This window comes from Antechinus flavipes, chromosome 3, assembly GCF_016432865.1.
Source record: "Antechinus flavipes isolate AdamAnt ecotype Samford, QLD, Australia chromosome 3, AdamAnt_v2, whole genome shotgun sequence".
Taxonomy (NCBI): domain Eukaryota; kingdom Metazoa; phylum Chordata; class Mammalia; order Dasyuromorphia; family Dasyuridae; genus Antechinus; species Antechinus flavipes.
Genome location: NC_067400.1, coordinates 344,233,217 through 344,246,161, shown reverse-complemented (window position 1 = coordinate 344,246,161; position 12,945 = coordinate 344,233,217).

Sequence of the window (12,945 nt, the reverse complement as noted above, 5' to 3'; positions counted from 1 at the left end):
CAATAATTTTTACTAAATAATGGTTAACAACTTTACCAAGAAAGAATTAGTTTCCTAATTTCCCTCACATTTTTTCCAATACTAAACATTTTCTTCTTTATGTCATATTTGCCAGTCTTATAGGTGTGATGCAATATCTCAAAGCTGTTTTAATTTACAATTCTCTAATCAATAGTGATTTAAAATATTTTATATAACTATAGATGTCTTTAATTTCTTGATCTGAAAACTGCCTTGCATTTCCTTTAACCATTTATCATTTTTTTTGGGAATGGCTCATATTTGACTCTGTTCTTTATATATTTTATAAAATTAACTCTTTCCTTTATGTTTTAGAGATGAGGCCTTTATCACATGCTCTTACAACATCCAGCGATACCCAGTTTTCTGATTGCAGTGGTTTTATCCAGGTAAACGCTTTTAATTTTAATGTAATCAAATCAATTTTGCATTTCATAATTTTTCCATTTCTCTTGTTCATAAATTCTCTTCTTTATAAATCTGACAGGTAAACTAATTTATATAGCATCATTCTTTATATCTAAATCATTTGCCCATTTCAACCTAATCTTGGTATAGTGTATGAGATATTAGTCTATGCCTATTTTCTGCCATACTATTTTCCCAGCACTTTTTGTCAAATAGTGAATTCTTATCCCAGAAATTGGAGTCTTTGGGTTTATCAAACAGTAAATTATTATAGTCATTGACAATAGATAATGTGTCTTTTGTACTTAATCTATTCCACTGATTAGCCATTCTATTTCTTAGTCAGTACAAAATAGTTTTAATATAATATAGCTTTATATATTATATATTTTAATATGGTTGCAATATAGCTTTAAATCTGGTTTAGTTATATTTTCATTAATCCCTATTGATATTCTTGACCTTTAGTTTTTCCAGTTGAATTTTGCTATTTTTTTCTAGCTCTATAAAATACTTTTTGGTAGGTTGATTGATATGGCACTGAATAAATTAATTTAGGTAAAATTGTCATTTATATTACATTAGTTGAGCCTACCAATGAATAATTGATATTCTTACAATTGTTTAAATCTTACCTCATTGGTCTAAAAAGTGTTTTGAAATTGTGTTTATATAGTCCCAGAATTTGTACTTGCAAGTTCACAAATACTTTATATTGTCTACAATTATTTTATTTGTGTTATTTGTTTGTTTGTTTAGGCAATTGGGGTTAAATGACTTGCCCAGGGTCACACAGGCAGGGTATTTTGAACTCATGTCCTCCTGATTTCAGGGCTAGTACTCTATCCACTATCCCATATAGTGGCCCCATCTACAGTTACTTTAAGTGGAATTCTCTATTTCTTGCAGCAGAGCTTTGTTGGTAATATAAAGAAATGCTGATGATTTATATGGTTTATATATATATACACAGTGAATTTTCTAAAGCTGTTGATTATTTCAATATGTCTTTTACTTGATACTCTAGAATTCTCTAAATACATCATCATATCATCTGAAAAAAGTTGTAGATTATTTCTTCACTGCATATTCTAATTCCTTCAATTTCCTTTTCCTTCCTCAATGCTAAAGATAAAGATAAAAGCAACAATGGGAATCCTTGTTTTACCTCTGATCTTACTGGGAAGATACTAACTCATACTCATTATAGATAATGCTTGCTGGTAGTTTTAAATATATCATTTCTGTTTTTTTCTCTCTTTTTCATTCTGTTCCTCTTTGAACTGTGCATATACTCTGTAGTCTCCTTCAATTTGCCTTCCCTTCTATTATGTCCTTCCCTTTTTCTTTTCCCTCCTACTTCGCTAAAGAGATGAAAAATAGAACCAATCGTGTATGTTATTCTTTCTTTCAGCCAAATCCAATGAGAATAAACTTAAAATTTTAATTCCTTTACTCCCTTACTCCTTTCCCTCTATTCTAACAGGTTTTTCATGCTTCGTCACATGATATAATTTACCCCATTTTGTCTCCCCTTTCCTATTCTTTTAGTAACTCATTTTTTAAACGTCCTTAATTTTTAGCATCACATCAAAATCAACTTATATTCAGAACCTCTGTCTAAATAACCTTCTACCCACCCTAATTGTTGTTTTTATTTAATAATATTTTATTTTCTTTCAGTTACATGTCAAGACAATTTTTAGCAGTGATTTTTACAAGATTTTGAATTGTAATTTTTCCTCCCTTCTTCTTCCCCTTCTCCTCTTGAAAATAGTTGGTAATTTGAAATAGGTTATACATGTTCCATCATGTAAAATATATTTCCATATTCATCATAGTCATGAAAGAAAAAACAGATCAAGTTAGAGAAAAAAATGACAAAGAATAACTAAGTGGGAAAAATATACATCAGCTTCCATTCAGAGTCCATCAATTCTTTTTTCTGGATGTGGTTAGGATATTTCTTTGTGAATGTTTTGTATTTCTTTTATATCATTTTATTGCTGAGAAGAGCTGAGTCCTTCCTATCTGATCTTCACAAAGTTTTTGATACTGTATACAGTATTTTCCTGGTTCTGCCCATTTCACTTCACATCAGTTTGTGCAAGTCTTTCTCCAGTTTTTCCTTTTATTTTTTCTGGAATCTGTCTCATTAATTTCTTGTTGCACAGTAGTATTCCTTACTTTATAAACTACAGCTTGTTCAACCATTTCCCAATTGAGGGACATCCTCTCAGTTTCTGATTCTTTACTACCACAAAAATGAGCTGCTATTAATATTTTTGTACAGGTAGGTCTTTTACCCTTTCGTATGATCTCTTTGGGATACAAACCTCATAATGGTATTGGTGGATCAAAGTATATGCACAGTTTGGTTGACCTTTGGACACAGTTCCAAATTATTTTCTAGAATGGTTGGCCCAGTTCACAACACCAACAATGCATTAGTATCTCAACTTTCCCAAATCCTCTCCAACATTTATATATTTTTTTGCTGTCATCTTATTCAATCTGATAGATGTGAAGTGATACATCAAAATTGTTTTAATTCACATTCTTCTAATCAAAGGTGGTTTAGATAATTTCTTCATGTGCCTATAAATAGTTTTAATTTCTTCATGTGAAAACTGCCATTCTTTGATCATTTATCAATATGGAATATCTTGTATTCTTTTAAATTTCAGTTTTTTCTCTATATATTTGAGAGATTAGGCTTTTATCAAAGACTCTTGTAAAATTTCCTTATCCTTGTCTTGAGGCTTTAAAGACCAAATTTTCTGTTCTTCTCTGGTCTTTCCATCAGGCAAGTTGGAATGTTCCCCATTTCATTGAATGTCTATCTTTTCCCCTGAACAATTATATCCATTTTTGTTGGATAATTGATTATTTGTTGCAATCTAAGCTTTTTGCCTTCTAGAATATCATATCCCAAGTCCTTTGAACCTTTAATATAGAAGCTGCTAAGTATTATGTAATCCTTACTTTGTTTCCTTGATATCTGAATTGTCTCTCTGGCTGATTACAGGATTTTCTCCTTGACCTGATACACTATTTCTTTTTTTTTTTAAATTTTACTTTATTTATTTATTTGTTTGTTTGTTTATTTTTATAACTTTTTATTGATAGAATGCATGCCAGGGTAATTTTTTACAGCATTATCCCTTGCATTTACTTCTGTTCTAATTTTTCCCCTCCCTCCCTCCATCCCCTCCCCCTGATGGCAAGCAGTCCTTTACATGTTGAATAGGTTACAGTATATCCTAGATACAATATATGTGTGCAGAACTGAACAGTTTTTTTGTTGCACAGGGAGAATTGAATTCAGAAGGTATAAATAACCCGGGAAGAAAAACAAAAATGCAAGCAGTTTATATTCATTTCCCAGTGTTCTTTCTTTGGGTGTAGCTGCTTCTGTCCATCTTTGATCAATTAAAGCTCTCTTTATCGAAGAGATCCACTTCCATCAGAATACATCCTCAAACAGTATCGTTATTGAGGTATATAATGATCTCCTGGTTCTGCTCGTTTCACTTAGCATCAGTTCATGTAAGTCTTGCCAGTCCTCTCTGTATTCATCCTGCTGGTCATTCCTTACAGAACAATAATATTCCATAATGTTCATATACCACAATTTACTCAACCATTCTCCAATTGATGGGCATCCTTTCATTTTCCAGCTTCTAGCCACTATAAACAGGGCTGCCACAAACATTTTGGCACATACAGGTCCCTTTCCTTTCTTTAGTATCTCTTTGGGGCATAAGCCCAGTAGAAACACTGCTGGATCAAAGGGTATACACAGTTTGATAACTTTTTGAGCATAGTTCCAAATTGCTCTCCAGAATGGCTGGATGTGTTCACAATTCCACCAACAATGCATCAGTGTCCCAGTTTTCCCGCATCCCCTCCAACATTCATCATTATTTTTTCCTGTCATCTTAGCCAATCTGACAGGTGTGTAGTGGTATCTCAGAGTTGTCTTAATTTGCATTTCTCTGATTAATAATGATTTGGAGCATATTTTCATATGTCTATAAATAGTTTCAATTTCTTCATCTGAGAATTGTCGGTTCATATCCTGTGACCATTTATCAATTGGAGAATGGTTTGATTTCTTATAGATTAGAGTCAATTCTCTATATATTTTGGAAATGAGGCCTTTATCAGAACCTTCGATTGTAAAAATGTTTTCCCAGTTTATTGTTTCCCTTCTAATCTTGTCTGCATTTGTTTTGTTTGTACAAAAACTTTTCAATTTGATATAATCAAAATTTTCTATTTTGTGGTCAATAGTGTTCTCTAGTTCTTTTTTGGTCATAAATTCCTCCTGCTTCCACAAGTCTGCGAGGTAAACTATCCTATGCTCTTCCAATTTATTTATAATCTCATTCTTTATGCCTAGGTCATGAACCCATTTTGACCTTATCTTGGTGTACAGTGTTAAGTGTGGGTCAATGCCTAGTTTCTGCCTTACTGATTTCCAATTTTCCCAGCAATTTTTGTCAAATAATGCATTCTTATCCCAGAAACTGGTGTCTTTGGGTTTGTCAAACACTATATTATTAAAAATTATTGGCTGTTTTGTCCTTTGAACCTAACCTATTCCATTGATCAACTAGTCTATTTCTTAGCCAATACCAGATGGTTTTAGTAACTGCTGCTTTATAATATAATTTTAGATCTGGTACAGCTAGGCCACCTTCATTTGATTTTTTTTTTCATTAATTCCCTTGAAATTCTTGACCTTTTGTTTTTCCATATGAACTTTGTTGTTATTTTTTCTAGTTCATCAAATACACTATTTCTTTAAGTTTTCATTTTGATATCATTCAGGAGATGATCAGTGGATCCTTTCAGCAATTATTTTACCTTCTAGTTCTAAGATATTAGGATATTTTTCCTTCATAATTTATTGAAAGATTCTGTCCAGGATCCTTTTTTTCATCTCTTCCAAGAAGAAGTTTAGGAAGTTTACTCTAATACTTGCTTACTTAATAATCATAGATTTTGTAGAATGTTACAGGAACATTTCAATATTATGAGATTGGAAGGGTAATTTTAGATCTTTATTCTATTGTACTTGAAGTTAATTATTTGAAGTGTAAATATTTTCTAATACAAACAAATGACATTCATTCTAACCTTCTTGCCTAAATAGAAGATATGCATCAGGTCAAGAAAGTCTCAAAGTTTTGCTTTGTCACAGTGATGAGAAGAAGTGTCAACTGGAAGCTCTATCATCCATTACCTAATTGTCTATCACAGCCCCAAGATAAACTAAGAAGAAGAGCTGCACAGAGGGGAATATGGTACCTGAGCAGGGAAGTCCTAAACTGCATATCAATTAACAATGGAGTTCAGTAGCTAGTAGCAGCAGCAACAATGGAGTTATCTAGGTCCAAAGTACAAATTAGAATCTCATTTTTAATACCTAGTCTCTAGCAGAATGAAGGAATACTCTACAAAAAGGAAATACTCAATTCTTGCTCTGAACCAAGAAATATCACCATCTAGATTAATGGGAGATTATTCTAGTTGCAGCAGTTGACTTTTACATACCCAAACCCAGGACAGGAATTTGCATATTCTAGACTTAGGAGACAGCAATTAGATTTTTTTCCTAGATGAGACCACTGATCCCTGAAATTTTGCCAGACTTCAATCTGTCCTTGAAATCCTAGAATGTAGCATCAGGACAAGCTTGAATTTTCCTTCCAGTAGCATGACAAATCCCTAACTTCATATCTTCACTCAGGAAATAATGAGGAAGAATGGGGGAAAAACACATCATAATGAGCTAAAATATTTTTTAAATATAAATTAAATGAGAGCACTCAAGGAAAAAAAAACTTGAAAATAAATGAGATTTTTGGAATAAAGCATTGGAAAGGAGATTAATATCTTGGCATGAAAGGTACAAATCTTTGCCCAAACAACAAATTCCCTAAAAGTTAAAATGGACCAGATATAGAAACCAATGACTCCATGAGGAAACAAGAGATAGTATGTATCAAAAAGCTAAAGAAAATAAGAAAGTGATGGAGATGACACACATTTCTCTCTGACCTTCTTTACAACCCTCACACTAATTACAAAATAAACCTCTGAATTAGCTCTGGACTGGCAGAACCCATAAATATTGGGAGTGCAACAAATTATTAGCAGAAGACAATTTTGAGGATTGCCAGAAAAGATCTGTTTCGATTGGAAACAGGAGGGAGGCAGCCAAGGCAAGCAGCTGAGTACAAATACCAACTCAGACAGAGTCCTAGGGTGGTGCAGTCTCCATGGGCATGTGGACTCCACTTGGTGGAGAATCTATGGGGAGGAAATAGACCAGAAAATGTCTGTTTCAATTGGAAATGGAAGGGAGGCAGTGAAGCACAAGCAGCTGAGTACAAACATCAGCACAGATAGCACAGAGTCCTGGGGCAGGGCAGACTCTGTGGGCAGTGTGGTCACCATGGGGTGGACCAGACACCTTGTGGCAGAGAATCTAAGGGGTGGAAACTACAGAATTCTACAGCAGTGTTGGCCATTCTACCTGGTTGCAAGCCAGTAAATCAGCAGAGAAGTTATAAAACATCCAAAACAAACACAAAAGATCAATAGTGAGACCCCAAATGCCAGAATCTCACAGGATTTGGAAACTCCCATTCAGCACCTGGAGTGAATCAGCACTGACCCAGCCCAATTGAAGCTGCTTGAAAAACCTCTCACACCCTAAAAGCAGACCTTAACTTTAAAAAAAAAAAAAAGAGTAAAAAGTAAAAAGGACTCTGATGACAGACAGCTTCTATGGTGAAAGAGAAGAATAGATTTCAAATCCTGAGTACACTAAAGGAAGTTTGTCTCCAGATAAAGCCCCAAAAGGCAATATAATCTGGTTTCTATTACACAAGGCTCTCTTAGAAGAAATTTTAAAAGATCTTAAAAGAAAACTAAAAGAAAAATTGGGAAAGGAAATGAAAAATTTGCAAGAGGGTTTAGAAAAGGCAATACAGAAACTATTTGAAGAAAATTCTCTGCAAAATAGACTTAGTGAAATGGAAAAAGGAAATAACTCATTAAAAGATAAATTTGATAAAATGGAAAAAGAAAGCATCTCCCAGAAAAACTGAATTTGTAAAACAGAAAAATAAAATAACTCCTTAAAAAAAACAGAATTTGTGAAATGGAAAAAGAAAATAACTTCTTAAAAAAACAGAATTTGTGAAATGAAAAGAAAATTCCATAGAACAAAACAACTCATTTAAAAATTCAATGGGACAAATACAAAACAAAGTAAAAAAAAATAATAATGAATAAAATAATTATAAATAATATAATATATTTTATTAATATATTAATAGTATAAATAATACATAATAAAATTCAGGATTGAACAAATAGAAATAAATGACTCAATGAGACAACAAGAATCAGTCAAGCAAAACCAAAAAGAAAAAATAGAAAAAAGTAAAATACCTAATTGGTGAAAACAACTAACCTGGAAAATAGATCTAGGAGAGACAATCTAAAGGTTACTGGATTCCCTGAAATACATGATGGAAAAAAGAGCCTAGACACAGTCTTTCAGGAAATCATCAAAGAGAGTTGCCCAGATATCATAGAATCAGAAGATAATATGACCATTCAAATAATTAACTGAACCCCTCCTGAAAAACACCCCAAAGTTAAAACCCCAAGAGAATTCTTGAATTCCCTTGCGAATTTGAATTGAATGTGAATTCTACCAAACATGTAAAGAACAATTAACTCCAATAGTATGTATATAGTATTTGAAAAAATAGGGAATGAAGGATTCCTACAAATTTATTTTATGACATTTTATGCAGGGCTGGTTCAATAATAGGAAAACTATTAGTATAATTGACAATAGCAATAACCAAATTAAAAAAAATCATATGATTATCTCAATAGATGCAGAAAGAGCATTTGATAAAATCCAACACCCATTCCTATTAAAAACACTAGAGAATATAGGAATAAATGGACTTTTCCTTAAAGTAGTCAGTAGCATCTATTTGAAACTATCAGCAAGCATCATATGTAATGGGGATAAACTAGAACCATTCCCAATAAGATCAGGGTGACACAAAGTTGTCCACTATCACCATTGCTATTTAATATTGTATTAGAAATGCTAGCTTTGGCAATAAAAGGAAAAAGAGATTAAAGTAATTAGAATAAGTAATGAGGAAATCAAATTATCACTCTTTGCAGATGATATGATGGTATACTTAGAGAACCCCAAAGAATCTACTAAAAAGCTATTAGAAATAATCCACAATTTTAGCAAATTTTCAGGATATAAAATAAATCCACATACATCATCAGCATTCTTATACATCACTAACAAAAATCCAACAGCAAGAGATATAAAGAGTAATTTCATTTAAAATAATTGTTGATAATATAAAATATTTGGGAATTTATCTGCCAAGGGAAAGTCAGGAACTATAAGGAAAACTACAAAACACTTTCTACACAAATAAAGTTAGATCTAAGCAATAGGAAAAATATCAAATGCTCTTGTATAGGTCCAGTGAATAGAATATAACAATACTACCTAAACTAATCTATTTATTTAGTACTATACCAATCAAACTCCCAAGAAACTATTTTACTGAACTAGAAAAACTAACAACAAAATTCATCTGGAAGAACAAAATGTCAAGAATTTCAAAGGAATTAATGAAGAGAAAAGCAAATAAAGGTGGCCTAGTTTTATCAGATCTAAAATTATATTATAAAACAGCTGTCATCAAAACCTTTTGGGACTGGCTAAGAAAAAGAGAAGTTGATCAGTGGAATAGGTTAGGTTTTCAGAACAAACTAGTCAATGACTATAACAATGTAGTATTTGACAAACCCAAAGGTCCCAGCTTTTTGGATAAGAATTCACTATTTGACAAAAACTGCTGGGAAAATTGGAAACTAATATGGCAGAAAATAGGCATAGACCCACACCTAACACTGTATAGCAAGATAAGGTGGAAATGGGTTCATGATCTAGACATAAAGAATGATATTATAAACAACTTAGAAGAATATAGGATAGTTTACCTCTCAGATTGTGGAGGAGGAAGGACTTTGTGACCAAAAAAGAAGCAGAGACCATTATTGATCATTAAATAGATAATTTTGATTATATTAAGTTAAAAAGGTTTTGTACAAACAATACAAATGCAGACAAGATTAGAAAGGAAGCAATAAACTGGGAAAACATTTTTACATCCAAAGGATCTGATAAAGGCCTCATTTCTAAAATATATAGAGAATTGACTCAAATTTATGATTGTTCAAGCCTTTCACCAATTGATAAATGGTCAAAGGCTATAAAAAGACAATTTTCTGATGAAGAAATTAAAACTATCTGTAGCCACATGAAAAGATGCTCCAATTCATTGTTGATCAGAGAAATGCAATCTAAGACAACTCTGAGATACCAGTACAGAACTGTCAGATTGGTTAAGATGACAGAAAAAAGATAATGATGAATGTTTGAGGGGATGTGGGAAACCTGGGACACTAATACATTGTTGATGAAACTATGAAGAGATCCAACCATTCTGGAGAGCAGTTTGGATGTATGCTCAAAAAGTTATCAAACTGTGCATACCTTTTGATCCAGCAGTGTTTCTACTGGGATTATATCCCAAAGAGATTTTAAAGGATGGAAAAGGACCCACATGTGCAAAAACATTTGTGACAGCCCTTTTTGTAGTACCAAGAACCTGGAAACTAGTGGATGCCCATCAATTGGAGAATGGCTGAATAAGTTATGATATATCACTGCTATGGAATATTATTGTTCTGTAAAAAATGACCAGCAGGATGATTTCAGAGAGGCTTGGAGAGGCTTACATGAACTGATGCTAAGTGAAATGAGCAGAACCAGGAGATCACTATACATGGCAATAACAAGACTATACAATGATCAATTATGATGGATGTAACATCCATCTCTTCAACAATGAGATGATTCAAACCAGTTCCACTTGTGCAGTGAAGAAGAGACCATCTACAACCAGAGAGAGAACCATGGGAACAGAGTATGGACCATGACATAGCATTTTCACTCTCACTGTTGTTATTTGCTTGCATTTTGTTTTCTTTCTTAGTTTTTCTTTTTCTTCCTTCTTGATCTGATTTTTTCTTGTGCAATAAGATAACTGTATAAATATGTATACATATATTGGATCTAACACATATTTCAACATATTTAACATGAATGAGACTACCTGCCATCTAGGGGAGTGGATGGAGGGAAGGAGAGGAAAATTTGGAATAAAAGGTTATGCAAAAGTCAATGTTAGAAAAATTACCATGCATATGTTTTGTAAATTAAAATAACAATAATAATAAAAGATATTTTTAAAAAGAAAATAGGAAAATATCTCATGGCAAAAAACAAACAAACAACGACAACAACAAAATAGAAAACAGATTAAGCAGAAAAAAAAAATTAAGCACCATTAAATTACCCAAACATTATAGTATATATATACATATATGTATATACATATATGCATATATATATATATATACATATATATATATATATTTCCAAAAAATCCTTCAATAAACTTTATATGCAATGTATTTTCTTGACCTGATGTACAGTTTCTCTGGGGAATATAGTGCTTAGACCACTTGCTCCTGGTTCTAGCTTTCCCCAGTGTTAAAAATCCTTCCTGGTCTTTCTCTTCATATAGTATTAGACTAAATAACTGGAGTTCCTCATCAAGATTTGGTCTGATGCATTCTACATATCTATTTGGAGATATTAGTGTTGTTGAGCTCATTATGCTGCTTTCTACCGCTCCACCATCTTGGCTCCATCTAGGTTACTTATTAATTTATTATAACACCTCCTTCAAAGGTAGGATAAATCCAACGTTTAAGGTAAAAATAATAATCTTGTTTTTAATCTTTGCAATACTTTATTTTTATCTTCTAAGAGAGGAAAAGTATCTAAATCATTTGAAAGTTTGATTAGTGCTTCCTTCTTGAAGTACTACTTCTACAAAGAAGTAGGATCAATGAATAGATTTTGTATATTGACAGATTTAGTTGACACTCACACATACACACACACACACACACACACACACACACACACACACACACCCTATGGAATTAAAAGGGAAATTAGGATCTTTACTCTTTTATAACTTAAGTTGATTTTTTTAAGTGTCAATATTTTCTATTATAACAAATGACACTCATCTTAAACTTCTTAAAACAGATCATAATTTAATGTAATCTATTTATAAATAAAGACCTTTGTTGTGGCTACCAATAATGATAGTGTATAGTAATGCAGTGATTATCACATTATGTCAGCACAAAAATATTATTTTTTTAATAACATGGACCATATTGTCAGACTGGTGAAAATTATAGACCTCTTTTTAGAATAATAGTTTTAAATGCATAAAGCAAAATACTAAGATTACAAAAGAAGCCAATTATATGGAAATAAAATTATAAAACAAAATTAACTAATATCAGTATAAGAATATGTGGAGTAGGGAATATATTTTCCCCTATTCTATATGAACTTAACAGATGCTTCTTAATTCTCATATGATTTCATTGAATTTATAAATTCATTGAATTTATAACTCTTGTTCAAATTGTGAATTATCAAATCTTGGTGATGTTAGTGTATCTCGCACCCTAATAGACTTCTTTTTTAGAGACTGCTAGGTAGTGCAGTTGAGAGAGTGTTGGGTCTGGAGTCAGGAACCTGAGTTCCTATTTGGCCTCAGATATTTACTAGCCATGTGACCCTGGGCAAGTACTTTAACCTCCAACTGCCTCAGTTTCTTCAACTGCTAGTTGGAGACATAAATGAAAGCTACCTCATAGGTTTGTGAGAATCTAAGTGCTTGGCATAAGGGATTTCCTACTTTCTTTTGGATAATAACAACTAATAACAAAAATAATTATTATTTATGAGTTACTTTAAGATTTTCAAGCTTCTTTACATATATGCCAAAGGAGATGGGGAAGGGGGGGCATAAATAGAAATATTATGGTAGAAATGACAGGAATTTTTTTTTATATAAATTTTATTTTATTTAATAATAACTTCGCATTGACAGAATCCATGCCAGGATAATTTCTACACGACATTATCCCTTGCAATCACTTATGTTTCGTTTTTTCCCCTCCCTCCCTCCTCCCCCCCCCCCCAGGATGGCAAGCAGTCCTATATATGCTAAACATGTTGCAGTATATCCTAGATACAATACATATTTGCAGAACCGAACAGTTCTCTTGTTGCACAGGGAGAATTGGATTCAGAAGGTAAAAATAACTCGGGAAGAAAATCAAAAATGCAAATAGTTCACATTCATTTCCCAGTATTCCTTCTTTGGGTGTAGCTGTTTCTGTCCATCATTTCTCCAATGAAACTCAGTTAAGTCTCTTTGTCAGAGAAATCCACTTCCATTAGAATACATCCTCATACAATATCGTTGTCAAAGTGTATAATGATCT